This window comes from Mesoplodon densirostris, chromosome 15 (genome assembly GCF_025265405.1).
Source record: "Mesoplodon densirostris isolate mMesDen1 chromosome 15, mMesDen1 primary haplotype, whole genome shotgun sequence".
Taxonomy (NCBI): domain Eukaryota; kingdom Metazoa; phylum Chordata; class Mammalia; order Artiodactyla; family Ziphiidae; genus Mesoplodon; species Mesoplodon densirostris.
In genome coordinates, this window is record NC_082675.1 from 69056181 (window position 1) to 69080396 (window position 24216).

Here is a 24216-nt window from a genome sequence, read left to right on the forward strand (position 1 = left end):
GAAGAGAAAGCAGAGAGCTTGGAAAGAGTGGAACTAAAGGGAGAAATAGATGGCCAGTGGCCTTGCAATGGAGATGTTAAATTCACCCATATTAGGTGAATTTAGGGGGCCAGTGTTTCCAGGACAGTGGGTGAGAGCATCCCTGGTATGTGGGAGTCCAGACACTGCAGGTGGCTATAAGGGTAGAAGACCTGGTGGTTGGTCAACTACAGTTCAGACCAGTCTGATTTTCAGGAGGCTCTTTACGTCCAGTGAAATGGACACAGACCTAGGATTTAGAAGACCTGGATTTGAGGCCAGGCTATTCTGTCTTGTGTCACTATGTACAAGCCTCAGTGAACTCATCTGTAAATTTGGAGTATCTTCCCTGTACTTCCCAGGACTATTCAAAGAGTTTCATGAAATAATGTGCCTCAGTGTGTTTTAAAATCTGTTCAGATATAAACCAATATTATGATTTTATTGAGTATAATATCTGAATAACCACAAAAGAGCATGGGGTTTTAGTATATTTCCAGAAGAGTTAATAAATTTATGCCTATACATGCACACACACATGCATGCTCGCTCTCTCTGTCACACACACACACACACACACACACACGTGCACTTATTTCATAGTTCCGCCTTTTTAGTTAATACAGAAATAGGGATGATAGTGCTAGTCTCATAGGTAGTATTTTCTAATCATGAGGTTACAGATACCTCCGGAAACCTTGATGTTTATCCGAAGTCATACATCAATACCTTCTTACCCAGTGAGCACAAGAAATCTCTTTCTAGAACAGAACGCTTTTTTTTTTTTTTCTTTTTTTTTGCAGTACACGGGCCTCTCACTGTTGTGGCCTCTCCCGTTGCGGAGCACAGGCTCCGGACGCACAGGCTCAGTGGCCATGGCTCACGGGTCCAGCTGCTCCGCGGCATGTGGGATCTTCCCGGACCGGGGCATGAACCCTTGTCCCCTGCATCGGCAGGCGGATTCTCAACCACTGCGCCACCAGGGAAGCCCGGAACAGAACCCTTTTTTAGTATCACTGGACATGGATAACCTCCTTCTGATAGGTGTGTGATCTAGGGCTTTTATCTGGGTTCCCTCTACATGGATTAACAAAGCACTGTGTTACACATGCTTCTGTTCTCCCTTTGATAAAGGAAACCATGACTGAGAGGTGATAGCATATCTTGAGAGTAGAATACTAGGTTTAGAGCAATTTTTTTTCTCTTTTCCCCTCTACAGTAAATGATATCCACTTACTACATTCAGACTGCTTGGGGAATATGATGAGAAGAAAACAAACAGTCTTTCTTTAAACAAAGGAATTTTATGGAGGAATACACAAAACGGTGGTTCTTTTGTTATAATAAATGCATAGGCAGTGATTCTACTGATGAGCAGTTGGTTGGAAATGTTTTATTAGTCATGATTTATGGATGACAAGTTTGAATAGTTATTAAGCTTAATTGCAGTTAAATGATGGATTTTTCCCCCAGTTGTTTATCTTCAGGCCAAGGATGAAAGTGAACATGTTAGAAAAATGCAGAGTTCAGTGGTTGCTAAATGAGCTTATTAATGTTTACATATGTAACAATTTAGGGCATTAATTTGTATGTGTTGGAAGGGGCTGACCATCTCGTGTCACTGCAGAAAATCCCACACAAACCTTTTACTTTTGGATAAACACAACACGCAGCTGTTCAATTTCAACCACAAGTTCAAGTTTTCGTGAGGTTAATTTTGTTCTAGCTGTGGCTGGTAAAAGTATTTTCAAGAAAATGAAATCATGACACCTGTTTGGCTGTATTAGGGCATTAGGTCAAAAGCATCCAGGCTCTGCCAGTTCTGGGAAGGGAGGGTAACTCGTCTGATCCCCAAGAGCTCTGCCTTATTTACACGGAATGCTTTTCGGGGCAGCCCATTTTACCTTTAGTACAAAGGGTCAGCAAAGCAGATTCACCTGTTTTTGCAAAGCAAACAAGAAAACCACTGAATTTCTGAGCTCCGAAAGCTGGTTGCTCCTTATTACAGCTAAAGATGATATAGAACCTTGTTACAGACTTTATGGAAGATGGCACAAGCGGTTTAAAGTTCTCAGATCAGTACACTGGTGTAATGAACTGATTATAGGTTAGGCTGGCCTCTTGCATGGGTGAAATATTTCTCTCCTCTTATTCCCCCTTTAACTCATTGGTTCTTCAGTAAATACATTGCACACAGAGTAACATTTCAAAAATACGACAGACGTGTGTAGGTATATATATGTGTGTGTGTGTACATATATATATTTTTTTTTTTTCAAGATATATTTCAAATACAGTACACCAGATGCTATTTTGTTGTCAGGAACTGAGATTTACTCTGGTGACCTAAGAAACGGGAGAGTTTTTTATAAAGATATGAATGAAAATAAGGAAGTCAGAAATTTGATCATGCATCTTGGCTTTTATATGAGAATCTAGAAAAATCTGCACCACCTGGTTTCAAGAATGAACGAATACAGTGGTACTGACACTTGCCAGTGTCTGAGTCCATTCTGACTGCTATAACAAATGACCATAGACCTCTGGGTTTAACAAGAGAAATTTATTTCTCACAGTTTTGGAGGCTGGAAGTCTGAGATCAGGATGCTGTCACAGTTCTGTACTGGTGAGAGCCCTCTTCCAGGTTGCAGATGGCTGACTTCTCATTGTATCCTCACGTCGGGGAAAGAGGGAAAGGAGCTGTCTTGTGTCTCTTTCATATAAGGGCACTAATCCCATTAATGAAGGTTATACCCTCATAGCAGAATTACCTCCCAAAGGCCCCAGCTTTGAATACCATCACATTTGGGGTTAGGATTTCAACACAGAATTTGTGGGGGGCACAAACATTCAGTCAATAAGAAAAGTTGCAAAGAGACTGGAACCTTGTTCAAGAAGTGGAAATCCGTAACCAGACATAGAACCTTTCCTGATCCATCAGTTCTAGTGACCTGGTTATCACACTGCTTCTCAAGAGCAGGGATTCACTGATCCCCACTGTAGCGTTTCACTGTTAATGAAGATCCCATAATGCTCCATACCTCTGCTTCTCTGTTTATTCTGTAATTAACTTTTATCTCTGAGCTTTGTCCACTTGTGGTTTCTGCCTACTCATAGCTTTCAGCACCTCATGGATTCTCCTTATTATGTTGGCTTTATTGACGGCTCAACTTTGTGTTTCTGCACACATTTTCTGAGATGAAAGATATGATTGGTGTATGGGATTAGTCATCCCATTTAAGGCCACCTTTCACCAGTTAGGCTACTGGTCGGTATATAGATTCGGGTCACATGCTTATATTAATCAATCAGCTGTTGCCAAGTTGACATAAATGATAAACTTTGCCCACATAGTGCCATTCTGTACAGAGGAGGCTTTGAGTATTCTGAGGCTCAGCCTTTCACTGCAATGGGTTTTCTCAATTGACCATGACAATTAAAAATGGATCAATATTCCAGTGCTGATCTTTGTGCCTGGTTTTCCAAGAGAAGAAAACATATATTTTCCTCAATTGTATTGGTAGTAGTAGCAAATATTAAGTATCCACAAAAATTAATAAGATTGGGACTGGTCCCCTCAGCTAAGAAAAAGAGCAATTACATTCTTATTACTGCTGGAATTTTAAAAATCTATTTACAGCAGCGCCATATTGCTGTTGACTCAAGTTCCTCCAGATTTCTTTAAAGTTCATTGTATCACCTGTTCCTCAGACTCTCTGACTCTCATCTCTTAAACTCACTCTTGCCAAGGACTTGCAGATGTAAGAATTATTTATCATAGACATTCTGCCTGGAAGAAGAGGCATCTACCTCTAGCTTTCCTCCTTAACTACCAAAGTCACCTTGTGGGTGCAAAGATGATACTGTCTGCTCCAGGCAGACTTCTTGTACTGTGATTCAGAGAAAGGAACACATCTACCTCTTAACCCTCTTACCTTTCTGGAAAAATACCATGGTTAATCCTGCTCTCCAATCAAATGGAAAATTTCAGCAAATGTATATAGCAAAACAATCTCTACTAGAAAGCTATAGTTAGATAAAAACTTTGAATGCAGCTAAAACCTGCTAATATAGTTCAGTGAAATAAGAATATGATATGTATGGTGTTATAGTATGTATTACATACCAAAATATAAAAATCACATACTGTATTTTAAAGCAGTTTGTTTATAAATATCTTCACATACATTATGTTTCATCCTTGCATCAACTCTGTTAAGTAGACAGGAAAACACTTTATCTTTGAAGGGTGACACGTTTTACACACACATACACACACGTGACATATTTTGGATGTGGAGCTCCATGTGGCCACGTGTGGTTAAAGTGATTTGTCCACGTTCATCAGCAAGAAAAGCGGTAAGGTGAAGTAAAAGAGTATGAGCACTGGAGTGGTTCTGTTTCTAGGTTTACATCCTGGTTCTACTATGTTCTAGTTGGGTGACTTGAAAACGAAAATGTTTAGTAACATTTTTAAGTCAGTTTCAGTGTCGTTGGATGCAAAATGAGGATTGTTGCAGAGTTGTTATGAAAACAGAGAGAGATAACGCATGTGAAACATACTTGGTAAGTGGCCTTGAGCAAGTGCCCAGCAGGTAGAACTAGGACTGTGGTCAGTGGTCTTCCTACTCCACCATGCTTCAAGGATTAAGAATATTGGGCTTCCCTGGTGGCGCAGTGGTTGGGAGTCCGCCTGCCGATGCAGGGGATGCAGGTTCGTGCCCCGGTCCGGGAGGATCCCACATGCCGCAGAGCGGCTGGGCCCGTGAGCCATGGCCGCTGAGCCTGCGCGTCTGGAGCCTGTGCTCCGCAACGGGAGAGGCCACGAGTGAGAGGCCCGCGTACCGCAAAAAAAAAAAAAAAAAAAGTAGACCATTGAAATATGTTTCTCTGTCTGATCTATAGCCTGTGAAGTCCCAATGTTTAATGAGTTTTCCCTTTTTTGTTCTTGAACTCTTCTTGGCTTGTGAAAATTACTCAATACTCCTAACAGAATATTTCAACCACCTCTCTTGACACCCATGCTCCTAACTCCCTTTTGAAGTTTCTCCTGTTTTACTGTTACCTCTTGTCATCACTTTCCCTGAGGCTGAGTATCTCTACAAATACCTCTTAAGGTGTTCTGAAATAATCCAGCATGATCCATGTTTTATTCTTGATCTTAAAAAATAAAGTAAGAAATTACATCGCCCAAACGAACCCACCATCTCAGGCAACTCTTACTTTTCTGTGAGCCAATCTCATTTCCATCACTACCTCCACCCTTCCGCCTTGCACAATGCAAAGGTAGAGACTGTCCTGTGATCTTTCAGACAGAGATGTAGTTGCCCTCACAGCCATCCTCAAACCTACAGATAAATCCTAGTGGCCTCTGTGCTTATGCACATATCGAGGGGAATATGTGCAGAAATTAATCTAAATTCAACAGTGATCCCTGTCCTCTAGATTCTTCTACTCTAGGAAGAAAAGGCTTATGCTGGCTCTTAGAAAAAAAGGTCAAAAAAGCATGCTGGGCAAATGCATTCTGCGTCATGATGAGTAAGGGGATTTCACACCAAAGCTCTGTTAATTCTCTTGAGCATTCCTTAATTTTGTTTTCTCATTTGTGAGAAATTAGCAGTCATACCCTTTCCCACCCTCTCTCCAGCCGCTTCCACTAATCTGCTTTATGTTTTTATGGGTTTACCTTTTCTGGACGTTTCATATAAATAAGGGCATACAGTATGTGGCCTTTTAAAAAATGTTAATACATGTTTTGTTGAGGTGGTTGGTTGTAGAGTCATGTGCCATTGTAATAAATAATACACAAAGGTCCTCTGCATCCTTAACCCAGTCTCTCCCAGTGGTCACATCTTACATCATGGAAGTACCATATCTTAACCAGGATACTGATGTTGATACCAGCCACCAATCTTATTCAGATTTCCCCATTTTTACTTGTAATCATTTGTGTATGTGCCTGTGGATATATTTGGTTCTAAACAATTTTGTCATATGTGTAGGTGTGTGTATCTACCACTAAAGTCAAGATACAGAGGAATTCCAACACCACAGGGGATCCTTGTATTCTCAAGTTGCCCTTAATGCTATCCTTTGTGACCACTAATCTTTTCTCTGTTTCTGAAATTCTGTCATTTCAAGAATGTTATGCAGATGGAATCGAACAGTTTTTAACCTTTTGGAATTGACTTATTTTATTTTATTTTTTTAACATCTTTATTGGAGTATAATTGCTTTACAATGGTGTGTTAGTTTCTGCTTTATAACAAAGTGACTCAGTTATACATATACATATGTCCCCATATCTCTTCCCTCTTGCGTCTCCCTCCCTCCCACCCTCCCTAGCCCACCCCTCTAGGTGGTCACAAAGCACCCAGCTGATCTCCCTGTGCTATGCAGCTGCTTCCCACTAGCTATCTATTTTACATTTGGTAGTGTATATATGTCCATGCTACTCTCTCACTTTGTCACAGCTTACCCTTCCCCCTCCCCATATCCTCAAGTCCATGCTTTAGTAGGTCTGCATCTTTATTCCTGTCTTACCCCTAGGCTCTTCATGACCATTTTTGTTTGTTTGTTTTTAGATTCCATATATATATGTTAACATACGGTATTTGTTTTTCTCTTTCTGACTTACTTCACTCTGTATGACCGACTCTAGGTCCATCCACCTCACTACAAATAACTCAATTTCGTTTCTTTTTATGGCTGAGTAATATTCCATTGTATATATGTGCCACCTCTTCTTTATCCATTCATCTGTTGATGGACACTTCGGTTGCTTCCATGTCCTGGCTATTGTAAATAGAGCTGCAATGAACATTGTGGTACATGACTCTTTTTGAATCATAAATCACAGCAAGATCCTTTTTGACCCACCTCCTAGAGAAATGGAAATGAAAACAAAAATAAACAAATGGGACCTAATGAAACTTAAAAGCTTTTGCACAGCAAAGGAAACCATAAACATGATGAAAAGACAACCCTCAGAATGGGAGAAAATATTTGCAAATGAAGCAACTGACAAAGGATTAATCTCCAAAATTTACAAGCAGCTCATGCAGCTCAATATCAAAAAAACAAACAACCCAATCCAAAAATGGGCAGAAGACCCAAATAGACATTTCTCCAAAGAAGATATACAGATTGCCAACAAACACATGAAAGAATGCTCAACATCATTAATCATTAGAGAAATGCAAATCAAAATTACAATGAGATATCATCTCATACCGGTCAGAATGGCCATCATCAAAAAATCTACAAACAATATATGCCGGAGAGGGTGTGGAGCAAAAGGAACCCTCTTGCACTGTTGGTGGGAATGTAAATTGATACAGCCACTATGGAGAACAGTATGGAGGTTCCTTAAAAAACTAAAGATAGAACTACCATACGACCCAGCAATCCCACTACTGGGCATATACCCTGAGAAAACCTTAATTCATAAAGAGACTTTTTTTTACTTAGCATGATTCCCTGGAGATCATCCAGTTTGTTGCATGCATCAGTAGTCTATTCCTTCTTATTGCTGCATTGTTTCCATGGAAGTATGGCAGTTTAACCGTTTACCCACTGGGCTCTTTCAAGTTTCTGACTATTATGAATAAAACTGCTATGAACATTCTTTGTAGGTTTTTGCATGAATATAAGTTTTCATTTCTCTGGGGTAAATGTCTAAGGGTACAGTTTCCAGGTGGTACAGTAATCGCATGAAGTTTTTATAAGAAAATGTCAAACTGTTTCCCAGAGTGGCTGTACTGTGTTAAACTCCCATCAGCAGTGTGTGAGCAATACAGTTTCTTTGCATCCTTGCCAGTATTTGGCGCTGTCACTACTTTTTATTTTAGCCACTTTGATAGGTATGTAGTGAATATGTAGCTTTTGTGACTGGCTTATTTCACTTAGCACAGTTCAAGGTTCATCTAAATTAAAGCCTATATTAGTATTTTATTCCTTTTATTGCTGAATAATGTTCTGTTGTGTGGACGTCCATGCATGAACTAATGGAAGACTATGTTAGGAAATAGTCTACTGTTAGGAAAATAGTAAGGAAAATGCTTTCTGAATTTCTTCATACTGAATTCTATTTAAAGTATAGCCTCTCTTTTTAAAAGCACCAGGCGCTGTATTAGATACTTTTTATGTATTCTCTCGAACAAGTTTCATAAAAAAACATGCGACCCAAGTCCTGATGGGTAAACTGGAAACTCAAATATTAAATCAAGATGATAGAGAAAAAGAATAAATCTATCAGGAAGACTTATTTAACTTGGCTAAGTCAATTTTGAAAATAAAAATTTAATGCCTCCAGTTCACTACAGACCCACAATATGCTTCCTTGACCCATTAGGTTAATTCACACACTTGGCCTGCTTGGCCTCATGAGGCATTTGAGTTTGCCAGACCTGACTTACTATTTAATACTATCTAAGTCATCTTACAGATAAAGAAATTAGCATTCATTCATTCACTGTACAAATATTTGTCGAGAGCCTAATATGCCTTGGGCCTGCAATAGATGCTGTGATTCAGAAAGGCTAATTCAGTCAAGGTCACCAGTTTAATAAAAGCAATGATTAAGTACTCGATTGCATATTGAGAGTAAAATTTCATCTTTAATACTTATTTTCTCTGGATCCTAATTCAAGTCATCCAGAGAAATAGTTTAGACTTAAGGTAGTTCATTAGTGATCTTTACTGTTTTTTTGTTTTTAACAGAAGTGAATTTGTAAGGATTATTTTCAAAACATAATATCTACTTAGCTTATCACATGTATCATATTTTGTAACTGTGTTGGCAAATTTTTTTTTTTTTTCTTTTTGCGGTATGCGGGCCTCTCACTGTTGTGGCCTCTCCCGTTGCGGAGCACAGGCTCCGGATGCGCAGGCCCAGCGGCCATGGCTCACGGGCCCAGCCGCTCCGCAGCATATGGGATCCTCCCAGACCGGGGCACGAACCCGTATCCCCTGCATAGGCAGGCGGACTCTCAACCACTGCGCCACCAGGGAGGCCCGTGTTGGCAAATATTAAATCAAGTTTATAGGAAAAGAATCCAATAGCCAGGCTACCTGGCATGTCAACTCTCCACCATTGTCAGTGTTGTCCAACCTCATTATGTGTAGCTGGAATACAGAGACTGAACATACTATATCATTGTCGCTAATAAACTTGAGTTGCTCCTTTACCGCTTTTCTCCACTCCCCCACGTCGATGTGAGATTTATCTCGGGCAGCAATATGCATAAGTTGCCTTTGAAAAGGAGGACATGGCATTATCAGTCACCGCATGAACGAGTTATAGCCAGCTCCATCACAGGAGAGAGCAGATGATTACAATCAATAATCAATCAAAGAACGAGTGACAGTGATCACGCATTACCTGCTACTGTGAAAGCTTCACGCAAAGCTTAATATCGCAAGATCCAATTTCTGTGTGTACTAGGTGCTTTGCCATTGTCCTGAACCTGCTCCTGGCAGAACAAGCCTGGAACCACTACTTAGGTGCTCCCCCTTTTGGAAAGTTTAGCAATAGTTAGGCAGAATTGGGCTTCCCTGGTGGCGCAGTGGTTGGAAGTCCGCCTGCCGATGCAGGGGACACGGGTTCGTGCCCCGATCTGGGAAGATCCCACACGCCGCGGAGCGGCTGAGCCTGCGCGTCCGGAGCCCGTGCTCCGCAACGGGAGAGGCCACAACAGTGAGAGGCCCGCGTACCGCAAAAAAAAAAAAAAAAAAGAAAAAAAAATTAGTTAGGCAGAATTGAACGTGAGAGAAGAAAAACACCATTGTCTCAGTCCTTGCCTAATTCCTTATGACTCTCTGTACCCTGCTTTGTGTACCACTAAGGCCACATCAGGTATATCATTGTGATACACTTCTCGTTAATCAGTCAGATGCATTTTTTGAAACGGTTGGCAGAAACTGTATAACTAGATGTTGAAGTCATGTCCAGTAAAGTATACTGTCTGATTAAAAGCACAACATCTATAAAACCAGAATTAATTTGGAAAAATTGTCTGGGAGGTTTATTGGAAAGTGAATACTCTTTGTAAACACTAAAACAATTCTTCAAGTAGGAACAATTCTTAAAAATACAAAGGCTTGGGCTTCCCTGGTGGCGCAGTGGTTGAGAGTCCGCCTACTGATGTAGGGGACACGGGTTCATGCCCCGGTCCGGGAAGATCCCACATGCCGCGGAGCGGCTGGGCCCGTGAGCCATGGCTGCTGAGTCTGTGCGTCCGGAGCCTGTGCTCCGCAACGGGAGACGCCACAACAGTGAGAGGACCGCGTACCGCGCAAAAAAAAAAAAAAAAAAAAAAAAAAAAAATATATATATATATATATATATATATATATATATATATATACAAAGGTTTTTGTATTTAAAGTGGAAGGAAAATATTCTGAGAAAATTGGTGCATGGGGATTTTTTCAAACTCAATCATTCAGCAAATCCTTCCTGAGCCCCTACTGTTCACAAGGACAACTTAGGTACCTGCCCTTTAGGACCCAAGTGTCTGGTATATGAAAAAATAAAAGTAGATTGCTTAGTGCTCTAAGAGTTGATGCACGTGCTTGGGGACCACAGAAGAAGAGAGATAAGGGATTGAGGGTGTTGTGGATCTTCTGTGAGAAGGTGGCTTTTAAATTGAGAATGGAAAAAGAGTGGGGAAAAGTCATCCCAAACACAGAATCAGGCAGGCGCTAAGATAGGATACAAGAACAAAAGAGCGTAGCATTTTCAAGCATCAGTGTGAAGATATGCGTGGTTGGAAAGTAGAGGAGGGTAGAGGCAGGGGACTTTGGTGGAAGGCAGAATGGTACACGGGAGAGAGGAGGAAATTGAGACACAAAGGTATGTTGGAGCTAGATTGTCAAGAGGGGGAGTGAATAGACCAACTTGGATCTTCAAGAAGCCCTCTGACCATAGGAGTGGAAAAAAGACAGAAATGGGAAGCTGGGGGCAGGTGGACTACATAGCAGGCTGTTTCTCCCTAACTTACGTAGTTTACTCAGCACAACTTTTTAACTTCCTCCAAAAAAAGAAAAACTTCCTAGCGATCTGGCCTTCACCAAGGGTCTTCTCTCACAGATCTTAAGGGAATTGTTTCTTTGTTTTTTTTTTTTAATTGGGAGCAAGACACTATATTACCAATACAAGGATTTTCAGTCAAGCTCACAGTATCAATCGTATTAAAACTTGAATGTTCCTTGAAAAGAGGTGGCTTCCATTCCAGGTCTCTGATAGGGCTTCCAGCCCTAGTGTAAGGCTGGGCAAAAGTTGCTGTGTTTGATTTAACCACATGGCTAAATCTTCTTCAAAAATGAGTTTGGAAATACCCCAGATTCTATCCCTCCCTTAGGATGTGTCCCCTTTCTTTCAAGCTAGAATGCCTTTTTTCTTTTATTACTGATTCTGCTTCCATTTGAATGTTCATTTCAATGTTCCGTAAAAGAAGCTTAATTCCCAAGAAGACTCCTAGACATTTTCACGGAGAAGTTCGGAGCTTTTCAAACGATCTATTCTTTAAACTTCCATATTGTTGACAATCAGGCCCTCTCCGAGAACCAGGTTTGATTATTATTTTCTTCATGTAAGGTTTAGACTGAGTGCAGTGTCCTTCTGATTTTAATCATTCTTAAGGAGGTAGAGGCTGTCAATAAGAGAGGGCAGGGGGCTTCCCTGGTGGCACAGTGGTTGAGAGTCCGCCTGCCGATGCAGGGGACACAGGTTCATGACCCGGTCTGGGAGGATCCCACATGCCGCGGAGCGGCTGGGCCCGTGAGCCGTGGCCGCTGAGCCTGCGTACCCGGAGCCTGTGCTCCGCAACGGGAGAGGCCCCAACAGTGAGAGGCCCGCGTACCACAAAAAAAAAAAAAAAAAAAAAGAGAGGACAGGGAGCCTGTGCTGTTCTAGTGTGGTGGTATTTGATTTGCATCTTTTTATACTAGAGAGTTTAATTTGGAAGCTCTGGTTTTTCTTCATCTGAGTTTCCCTGCAGGTCCTTATCTTGTCATGAGAAAACCATCTTCAGTTCAGAGGACAAACACCAACAGGAAACAATAAGTCCCTGAGCTTTTGCTTGAGGAAATAAATAAATAAATGCAGTAGTAAGTAAATAAGTGGATAAAGTGATATTTAAAATCTTCCTTTTGATATCTTTAGACTTGGATTGCAAAGCATAAACAAGGAGCTGTTGGGTAGAATTTTGAAATGATTAGCTTTCATACGTTCTAAAATTAGGCTGTTGTGGGGTGAGTGTTTGGAAATCAGCTTTTTCAAAATGATGTTTCCCATTCAGTGTTGAAAAGTAAACACAGCTACTGTTGAGGCTGCTGTCTGGAGGCAAATACATAGTTAGCTGAAATCGTCTTCCTGGATATAAATATCTCCTGGGTTTCCAAGCTCAGAGACTTAAAATTACCGTCGAGAGGCGGCAGCTACGGTTCACAGCATGTGAACATTTCTGGACCCCCTGGAGCCCTCTCGTTTCCCCAAATATGACAGGTCCGGAAAGAAAAGGAAATAGCACAAAGAGAACAAAGAGACGCTGCCTTTTCACTGTCTGTCAACGCAGAGTGTTTATTTCACTCTCAGGAAACTGTAATTACACCTCGAGATATCTGTCCAAAGTCAGTCAGTGCTGTCGCCATGTTTGTGCCCCCTTCCCCTGCTTTGCAATCGCATTTTGCATCTCAGATGAAGGACAGCTCTTACCTGTGAGTCCTAGAATGTTTTTGTCTTCTGCCATCCCCTGCAGGATTACACTTCTTTCTTTCCAAATATCCAAATCTTTCCCTGCTCTTCGGGCTCTGGCTGTGGCCTCTTTACTGAGCTTCCTACCCTGGATTCAATCTGTTCATGAATCATCACCAAGAGGATCTTGCTAAAACAGAAGTCAACATTTCATTCCAGCATTCAAACAACTGTTGGATTTGGCTGGGCTCCCTCCCTCCCCAACATGGCGGCAAACCTGCACAGCTACATCCCCACCTATTCTCAAGCCTACTCTTAGCATCCTCTCCTGCTTACCTCCAGCTACAGTGGCAATAGTGAGCGTCCTGAAATCTGATGACTTCCCAACTTCCGGCAGCCCTTCTGCCTTGTTCACACTGGGGATTCAACCTGAACTGTTTCTTCTCATTCGTTACACCCTTTTCAAAGCCTGTCTATGGTGATATTCTCTTTTCTCTCCAACACTGCTTTTTTCTTTTTAACTTAACCTCATCACAATGTTACTTTTACAAAACAAAACCAAAAACAAAACACCTAAAAATATACGTACCTTCACCAACACCTATGTAATCTTTCTTGATGTAACCTGTTCAAACTGAATTTCTTTCTTCTCTACTCTGACTATATTTTGTCTTTATTAGTTTTTTATTGTGTAATAAATCCCACCTTGTACTTTGGTTGGTTTTGTATGTCTCCTTCCATCCCTCCTCACCCCAGGCTGGAAGCAGCTTCCGGATACGAACTGAGTCTTCCTCATGTTTTTTCTTATAAATAAATAAATAAATACATAAATTTATTTATTTATTTATTGATGGCTGTGTTGGGTCTTCGTTGCTGTGCAAGGGATTTTCTCTAGTTGCAGCGACTGGGGGCTACTTTTCCTTGCGGTGCTCAGGCTTCTCATTGCAGTGGCTTCTCTTGTTGCAGAGCACGGGCTCTAGGTGCTCAGTCTCAGTAGTTGTGGCGCACAGGCCTAGTTGCTCCGCAGCATGTGGAATCTTCCCGGACCAGGGCTCAAACCCATGTCCCCTGCATTGGCAGGTGGATTCTTAACCACTGCACCACCAAGGAAGTCCTCTTCCTCATCTTTATATCTCTAGTAGCTTTAGGACAAGCTCTGCTAGACCCATACCTCTCCAGAGAGGGGCTTTCCTTACTACAGTGTCTTACTTGTCATAATATAATTCCCTCACCCTTAGTTTCTTATAAGCATATCTTTGCTTTTAACACTGATTATAAACTCCTTCATAGCAGAGATTACCTATGCTCCTTTTGTATTTTCCAACAGAGCCTAAAATATCAGACATGGAGCAGATTTTTAGCAGTGTATTAAATGAGTGAATGAATGATATATGGTGGGTGACAAGGCCTCAGTGCTAAAGTTGGTGGCTGGCCTGGAGTGGACAGACGTATGTGTAAAAAAATCACAGTTAGCTTCTTGCTCTTTCCAGATGGAAAGGGGTTTGATGCTGGCAGTTATATAGTAATCAGCAGTTTGGGTTTGGGATGTCAGAACATGAACTGGTTTTGGGATTCTTCAAGCCTCATCTCTGAGTCAATATATATTTTGAGTTCCTTCTTTAATACAGAAGGAACAGAAGATTTTGTGGGGCTTAATTTAAACTATAGTGAACTTGGAACCATAGAGAGAGATTTTAAGAATTCATGGATCCCTAGGAAAAGTTCTGAGAGTTCCTGAAGAAATATTCTCTCCAAAGATGCAAGTGCAAGTGTAAGGTAAATCCATGAAAAATAAGCTGGATTCAAAGTTCAGGCATATCTAAGTAAAGGTCAGTGGGAAACCCTGCTGATTACAGTCAAACTGGAATTCCCAGAGGCTGTGTTCACTTTTTTCTAGTTGTTCAGTGGGATGTTCAGTGCCATTATCTTGATATAGTGGAAAGAGTCCCATATCACAGTTATAATTTTTTGTTCATTTTCTTTAAATGTGCACACTAAGAGGTTAAAATCTCTTTGGATTTTAAAATGATGTCATTCCTTTTTACTTGACATTACTTTGTCTCTTTTTTTAAAGGTCCTTCAATTTTAGCAGCGTCAAGGCATTTGGTCTTAAGTATGGTTACTGTTCTTTCTCTCAAGAAAAGAGTTATTCACAAGAGTTGGGTATGTTTAACTTTGCTCTGTTAGTAGCGGGAAATACATGTACTGGGGCCTAAAACATACAGTTACATTGCAGAGAGTTGGTGATAAAAGATTTAAAGAATATTGAAAGAAAATCCTTTATCTTAAGTAGAAAGTTTTAGGAGTTAATTATTTATGGAAGGCTACCTTACTTAGTGTAATTTTATCTCTGCCAGGACAAGGATGCTATCATATTTAATTTCTGTCTTCTTTCAGGGCCTAGTACAGGGCCTTATTCAATTGAATTCAATTTATATTGATGGCAGAATTAATTCTAAAAAAATAATAATAACCCACAAAATAAATGCACGTGATAAAAACTGTGAAGAGGTAAAGGAAAATTAAGGAGCTATTATTCCTACTATCTTACCATGTAAGAAGGTAGACATACATTTAGCAACTATAGAGCCATCTCAGGCAGTGTACAATTGAATACTTTGAGAAAATTGTGGATTATAGTAGTTATTCAGATCTTTGTGGCTGAGACTTTAATTAAAACTTGCAGGTATCAAGTGTAGAATTTGACTTAGCAAAATGAAAGAGGAAAATAATTCCAGAAAGAAGAAAGGCAGAAGTGAAGCTGTATAGATAAGGGACAGCGTGGCTATAGGGGAAGTTTAGAAGGAAAGGCATCCTGATTGAGAATAACAGGTTCAAGTTGAAAAGCATTAAAAGGTAAGGCTCTCTGGAAGGTAAACCTGGGGAATTTGAATATCTACAATAGATAAACATGACCTGACACATGTAAAGATTTATCTCTCTAGGCATCTAATCTTTAAATGTATATGATTAGAGGTATATTTCTCATTTATGTTATTCTTTGGAAGTTGTTTGGGACATATTTGAGTCATTTTACTCCATATTTGATATGATAACATTTTCTGTAAATAAAAGAGCAACCAGGATTGAAGTGTGCATGTGTGTGTGTGTGTGTGTGTGTGTGAAGGAGACCCCTGCATAACCCAGAGGACTGGGCTAACCAGACATTTGAAGAGAGAATCCTGCAAGTATTTGGGGAAAGAGAGTCCTAGCAAAATTCCAGTGCCTTTGATTTGGAGAGTGAAGTAAACAGGAGGAGAAAAATAAAGATGGAAGAAAGCAGGAGACTAGTCCTGAAGTTTGGATAATGTTTCATCTATGTAAGGACTGTAGAGATGAGTTTATCTTCTAGAGGGAAGGGTTTGGGTCCCACTGTTTTCAAGCACAGATCATGGGAAGCAAAGGCAAGTGGGGATGTGGTGAGGGAGGTATAAGACAAGGTATTGACACCCTCTCCTTGGTTTGAATCAATGTCACACATCCTCTGACTCTGTTTCCTCATGCACAAAATGAGGCTGTTGACCCGGTCTTCCTAGGACCCTGCCAGCCCTATAAATTTTACAAATTGAATTGCTTTATTAGGTTAAACATGTTATTCTGCTTTTGTCCTTTGTTTTAGATATGTTAGTCTCATATCCCCAATGAAATTATCATGGGATTCAGAAAACACTGGTTGAATTGATTTGGTGTCTCTGCTCATGTCTCTCATGCTTTTAGTAAGAGCACACTTGTTATTCAAAAGCTGGGTGGTGATGGGAGAAGAGGCACCTACTTTATCATGTCAAAGAAGGGCAAACAAACTCAAAGTTGAGTTCAGGGCTTCTAAAAAACTTATGGCCATCGTATTCTTAAAGTAGAAATCAGGAATGATTTGTGGAAGATGGGGACGTTTATGTGGCCTTCATTCTGTTGACTTCAGAATCTATTTAGGCTCAATGAACTTTTCAGTAATCCTGTATATACCTGTCATCAATTATTTGACAAAAATATTCTTGATTATATTACATTTTCAGCCTGTCACCTTTTCTCCATTTCTCAGAATGAGTGTGTGTGTGTGTGTGTGTGTGTGATGTGTGTGTGTGTGCATGTGTGTGTGTATAATGCTGAGGAGGACAAAATGAAGAGTAAGACTGGTATAAAAGTATGAGCACGGGCTTCCCTGGTGGCGCAGTGGTTGAGTGTCCGCCTGCCGATGCAGGGGACACGGGTTCGTGCCCCGGTCTGGGAGGATCCCGCGTGCCGCGGAGTGGCTGGGCCCGTGAGCCATGGCCACTGGGCCTGCGCGTCCAGAGCCTGTGCTCTGCAACGGGAGAGGCCACAGCAGTGAGAGGCCTGCGTACCGCAAAAAAAAAAAGTATGAGCAAGTACCAACTTAAACCCCTAATCTTATTTATATCTAAAAAAATCTCCTGACCACTGTAAATTATTCATTCACATGTAAACTCTGTTCTGTAATTTATTATTCACCATCTGATTGGATTTTTATTAAAATTACACTATCACTTATTTAAAGAAAACTAAACTAGTGTCATATTTCTGTCATCAATCAGGGTGTCTCTGTGAAGATTTTAGTCAGATTTTTGTTGTTGTTGTTATAAGGAAACATTTGGTGCTTTATTTATTTATTTATTTTTGCATTGATTATCTGTCATGAGTTTGGCACCAATTTGAGTTTTTATGTTCCCTGAAAAATCTTTCCTTTACATGCTTGTGTTTTATAAGTTGCTGGCTGGCCTGTCTTATGGCTGAGACCTACAAGGGGAGGTGAAGTCCACTTGCCCAGGAAAAGGTATTTGTCAAGGGGCAAAGTCTATGGTGAAAATCATTGAGTAGTGGTCCTAGAGAATCAGGGGAACATTTGGAGATAGTAGTGTTTTCCCCTAGAAGGCAATTGGGCAGCCGAAAGTTGGAAGCACCAACCCACTCTTGAATAGTGTTTCATTATCCTAAATGCCTTTCCAAAGACCTCGTCTTGTTTGGTCCACACAGTCACTCAGGGAGCCAATTAGAGCAGGTGACACTGTCTCTACTTTATGGATGAGAATATGGTGACCTAGTGTCTTGAGACTAACCCGGATAACATGGCACACAAGGTGAGGAGCCAGGAGGGGGCGCTAGTGCATAACGTTTCTAGTGCAGTGTTCTTGCCATTCGTAACCCTCTTATTCATTATTTATCCTCTTCAGTCACCATATGGTCTTCTCCTTCTGCTCTATCAAGTAAGAGCAAGTGAGCTCAGAACTGTGAAGACGATTTGAATATATTTCCTCATTACCTTCAACTTTGTTGATGATTCTCTTTAATGCCCAAAACAAAAACAACAACAATCCTTCGATGGATTAAAAACTTTAACCTCCTTTTTCTTCAATCAGTGGAGGCAACTTTCATAATCATGAGAACAGAAGATTTGTATTCTACCTCCAGATCCTCTATGTTCTAGCTCTACTACTTTTGCAAAGTAATTTTATTTTTTGAGTGCTTATTCTTAGAAGTGGAAAATGAAGGGCATGAAGAGATGAGATAAGGGATCCTTTTTAGCTTCGATATTTTATAAGGTTTGGATGTGAGTTTTGCCCTCTTGGGGCAGCAGAATGGAGGGCTTGCCTTGGCCTTAAGCCTTGCTAAGTAACCAGGACTTAGCCTTTCATCCTTGCTATTCTTATTAAATGTTGTTCAAGACTCTCAAACCTCAAAACAAACCTGGTCCTTTCCCACTTTTTAACAAACAAACCTAAGGCTCTTGTACTCAGATCCTCTGGGCAGCTCCTAATACAGCACTTAGATGTGAGAAGAGTGGTTTAAAAGTCTTTTTCTTCTGAAAGGATATTTTTTATCATAATGAGCTACACCTTTACATCTATTATAATCTTACCCTTACACTTCAGATAAGGATATACTAGGACCTATATTGCTATGGACAAGTGGCTCCTGAAGTAAAAATGTAACAAAATGTGTAATTTTTACTGTGGAATAATCCAGCTCTCATCTTAGATACCTGTGAATTTGAAGATAAAAACCCTAAATTTGTTTACTTCAGTAGCATTTACTCAAAAGTTTTGAAAGAATAAATAAATCTAAATGTTTAACAAGGGCATGTTTAGAGTACATGATCCATACATATTTTAAGATTTGAATAAATTGAATGATTGAATTAAATGTCAGCAGAAGTAATTTAAATTAAATCACAGAACCATAAGTGTCTAACTACAAAGATGGAAAATAACTTACTGCTGTGACATTTCTGTTTTAAAATATTATCAAACATTCCAATAGATTGAGGGGGCAAGAGGTTATATTTTAGAACCCTAGTCTAAAAGACCAAAAAAAGTCAAAGAACATCCAGAAGAAGATTTTAGATTTAATAGGAAGACGAGTTGAGGATGTCACAAATGTTTATCTTGGGGAAGTAATAGAGAGACATGATAAATACCGCTGGATGTTTGAAATTGTGCCAGAGAGAGTTGGGCTTAACCTGCGCTGTATTCTAGTTCCATAAATTTAACCTAGAGTTTAAGAAGATGAAGAGAGACAGGTTTCACTTCAATGTGAGAAGTGATAGTTTATTGGTCACATCTGAGTTCCATGTCAAGTAGAGGCTGGACAGAATGTTTCAGATCAGTGACGTCCAATAGAAATACAATGGGAGAAGAGCCATGGATATAGTTTTAAGATTTCTAGTAGCCATGTTAAAGAAAGTCTTAGAAACAGGTGACATTACTTGTATTATTATACTTTCAACCCAATATATTCAAAATAGTATCATTTCAACAAAAAAATCAATATAAAATCAGAGTAGATTTTATATGATTTTTTTTCCTACTAGGTCTTCAACATCCAAGGTGTATTTTACACTTACAGCTCATCTCAGTTTGGACTGGCAACATTACAGGTCTTCAGTAGCCTTTTGTGGGTGGTTCCTGCTGTGTTGGGTAGTGCACTTTTAGAGTAACCAAGCATACTAACCAACCTTGAATTGCCATAATTCAAAACAATATTTGGATAGAATGGAGGCAGAATAGATATAATTTCCCAGGCAAAAGCACCTTTGGGGTCATGGCACAGATGTAGGCTAACAGGGTAGTCGCTTAGTCCTGGGGACTGTGGGAAAGAGAGGAGAACAAATGGATCACAGATCACTGTTAGTCCATACAGCACCCTTATATGAATTTTAAAATGGAACCCCTTCTGGACAAATAAAATACAGAAAAGGAGCATCTCACCCTTATCCTACCCCAGGGCAAAGCCTTGAGTAGAGAGCAGAGCTAGAGTTCAGTCCACCCTTGCCGCTTGCGCTGGGAGCCCTCCTGAGGCACTTCCTGGCAGCTGTGTCCCTGTGGGCTGCCTGGGAGCCAGTTTCTGCAGTGACTGCAGACTGCAATCTTCAGCAGTCGTTCTTAAACTTTCATAGGTCACAGGTCCCTCTCCAAATTTGATGAACACCATGAACCTCTTATCAAGGAAAAATCATCAAAGATTCACAGAGTGGCAGTGGTTCATGGACTGCCTTTGAAAGCATGAACCCTTTTGAGTCTGTGGATCTGTGGCTAATTAACCTGGCCACAAGTTTATTCTAATGAAGGTCCTCTTGTTCGGGGATGAAGGGGGCAGGAAAGTAGGAGAGGCACAGACCCACTTATCTCTCCTCTGCCTAAAATAGGCTTCATGGATGTGAATTGAAAGTAAGTTTTGTTCCTTGTGTGTTTTGCCAAGTCATTATTTTCTCTCTGAACTGTTGGAGGATTTTTCTGCTGCTGTCACCAGCTGTCCCCAAAGTTCTCACCCTGTCATGTTGGGGAAAGAGCACCTGGTGATGACTAAACCGAAGCACTGAATGTTTTGACACTGGCCAAGGAAGAAGCAGGTCATTTGGTCTATTTTTAATGTCATCCCCATTGGCATTTCCTCCCAGTGTTTTTCTTGTGGTGCTACAGGACACTCCTTCCCTGCTGCCTGCTTCCTACTGTGATAAATGTTCATGATCACACAGGTCACATCTTCTATCAAGAACAATTGACTCAGTGTGCTGGGTCTCCAGTTCACTCCCACAGGCCATGCTCTCCTGTGCTCCTCTCTGCACATCAAGGTTTCAGAACAGTGAACAGAAAGAAAACTTGTGAGGTTTTAGTTTCCTGTGTAGTAATTCTGCAGTATCATCGCATCTAGAATATATATATATATAATAATGTGTGTGTGTATATATATGCGTGTGTGTGCATCTATATATACATACACATGCATACATACATATACATTTTCACTCTTAAATTTTACTCTTATTTTTTTTTACATTTTGTTATTTTTAAATTTTTATTCTATATTGGAGTATAGTTGATTTTCAGTGTTGTGTTGCTTTCAGGTGTACAGCAAAGTGATTCAGTTATACATATACATATATCTATTCTTTCTTAAATTCTTTTCTCATTTAGGTTATTACAGAATATCACTTATATGTGGAATCTAAAAAAAATGTTACAGGGCTTCCCTGGTGGCGCAGTGGTTGAGAGTCCGCCTGCCGATGCGGGGGACACAGGTTCGTGCCCCGATCCCGGAGGATCCCACATGCCGCGGAGCGGCTGGGCCCGCGAGCCATGGCCGCGGAGCCTGTGTGTCCGGAGCCTGTGCTCCGCAACGGGAGAGGCCACAGCAGTGAGAGGCCCGCGTACAGCAAAAAAAAAAAAAAAAAAATGTTACAAATGAACTTACTTACAAAACAGAAACAGGCTCACAGACTTAGAAAACAAACTTATAGTTACCGAAAGGGAAAGGTGGGGGAGGGGAGGAGGGATAAATTAGGAGGTTGGGATTAACATACACACACTACTATATATAAAATAGATAATCAACAGGGACCTACTGTATAGTACAGGGAACTCTAAATTTTACTCTTTTAAAAAAGAACTTTTCCCCTTGGATTGACTGAACTTCTTCTAGAAAACTTAAGATCTGGACAACAGGTAACAGGTTTCCTTTTCTGTCTGAGTTATAACCATTATAATCACCCATTAAACTTAATGAGCATTGGGTTATTGAGAGTGATGCTATGCTGTGTTATACCTTTCAATTGCCACTGCAGCTCGGGTTAGAGACAGAATGATTAAGAACTATTCTATAAAACTTAGCAGCTCAAAGGTGTGTGATAAGTGAAGAAGACAAGGGAAAATAAAATCATTCTGAGAAACAGATAGTACATCCAATCTGCAGGGGCAATGAGATGCTTGATTAGATTGTGGAAGCAAGGACTTCTTTCCTTCAGTCACTTTTATACCTTGAGGAGGCGTTGCAATTGGGGAGTTAGTTTATCAGGGTCTGTGAGATACTGAATCAGACTTGGGAGCTTCTCCCTGGGGATTGTAGGGAATTAGAGACCTGAAGGCAATTCTGGAGATGGCCTGTGAAAGTTTAAGGACGGTGTCCAGTGTCAGTAGAGGCAGGAAGAAGTACAGAAGGGCAAGGGCTTTTATTGACCTGATATTTTCTTGCAGTGCTACTCAGAGGTTGGTAAATGGATACATTTGCTTGGTTACTTCCATGTTTCTGAACCAATGAGAGTGTGACTTTTGTTGAGATATCATTGACATACAATGTTATACTAGTTTTAGGTATTCAACATAGTGATTCGATATATTTATATGTTGGAAAATGATCACCACACTAAGTCCAGTTGACATCCGTCACCACATATAGTTACAGATTTTTTTTTTCTTGTGATGAGAACTTGGAAGATCTACTCTCTTGGCAACTTTCAAATATATAATACAGTACCAAGTATTGTCACCATGCTGTACATTACATCCCCAGGACTTTCTTATTTTGTAACTGGAGGTTACGCCCTCTGTCTGGCAACTACCAATTTGTTCTCTGTAGCTATGATCTCAGTTTCTGTGTATTTTTGTTTGTTTTAGATTCCACATACAAGTGAGGTCATACAGTATTTGATTTTCTCTGTCTGGCTTATTTCACTTAACAAAATGACCCTCAAGGTCCATCCATGTTGTTGCAAGTGGCAGGATTTCCTTCTATTTTGCTGAATAATATTTCATTTTATCACATCATCTTTATTCATTTATCAAACTGTGGACACTTAGGTTGCTTCCATATCTCTCAGAATCCGCAGCCTGGCCCTGCCAGCTTTGGAAGATCCTGGGGTGTAGGCTTGCATGGCATTTCAGCAAAGACTTTCACACTTAAATGTGAAATATGGGGACTTAAATTATGTAGAAATTTCACATTTGTGGATAAGATGTGAATGATTTGATCAACATGTATCCAGTTAAGTCTTTTGTTCTATATACTTATTTATTTCTATGGGATGCTGAAAAAGTAAGTTTAGATATTGAGCTTCTAGAAAATTTTGAGAAACATTCCTCATTGATTTAAGTTTATCTGTATCTGGATGTCCCTGCACTGTGTTCTTTCTAGCCATATTTCCTCTATATTTGAGAGTCAATCACTGTCGGGGTGCTGAAATGTGGTTAAGGAAAGCAAATATATTAAACACAGTAATGCACAGAGGTTTCTTATGCACAGAGGTACCTTTATGAAGGTGCTTCTTCATGGCCCTTGCAAACTTGAATTTTCAGATATGGAAACTGACCTAGTCTTTGATGCTCCCAATTGGACTTTGCAGAGACTATATAGATGAAGATGAATTCAAGCCATGTTATATACTGTCAATTCCAGCATTGAGTATCTCCTTCCTGACATGACAAGTAGAGTCCCCCTGTGCACACGGGAGATAGAGGACCTTCCAGTTTTGTTGCATTCCATTTACATACTCTTTTCTCTCCGTCTTCAACCAGCTCTTTCTGTCAAAAGCAGAAGTTTCTATCTTAGGCATCGCCTTTGCCTCCCTGTTTGAGCCCTCATCTCTTAAGCATGGTGCCATTTTGCTCACAGCATCTTTCCTTCTCCTAGCCCCTTGTCTTTGTACCTGTTTTCTAAAGACCCACCAAAATGAGTCCTCATAACTGGTCCACACAGTGAACCCATGCTTTTCTGCTTATCCTTCTTGTCTCATCCCTTCCAGTCCTACTGACGAGAATAATAGAATATTAGAGGAGTAAAATAACCACATTCTAGGACGTTCCTTTTAAAGCTGATTTCACCTTTGGGTAATAGCATCTCCTATTTTTATCAAATGCTCTTATTAACTAAAAGTTGCATTTCTTATCATGCATGACACTATCTGACATGTAAACTATAAACTGTGGTTTATGGCTGACGTTCATATACTTCTGTCTATTCCAGACACCACACTTATTTCTTTACATTGATTATCTCATTTAATCTTCATAACAACCCCACATGTTGTATATTATTAAAATTATCATTTCTTAGATGAAACACTGAGATGCAAGGAGCTTACATAACCTACCCAAGTTCATAAACCACAAAAAGCAGGGCTGGAATTTGAACCCAGGCAAGCTAGTCCAGGCTTCTATACTATATAGTCTCCCATTTTAAATGTAATTACTCTGGGACCTGATCATTCAGATTTCTCA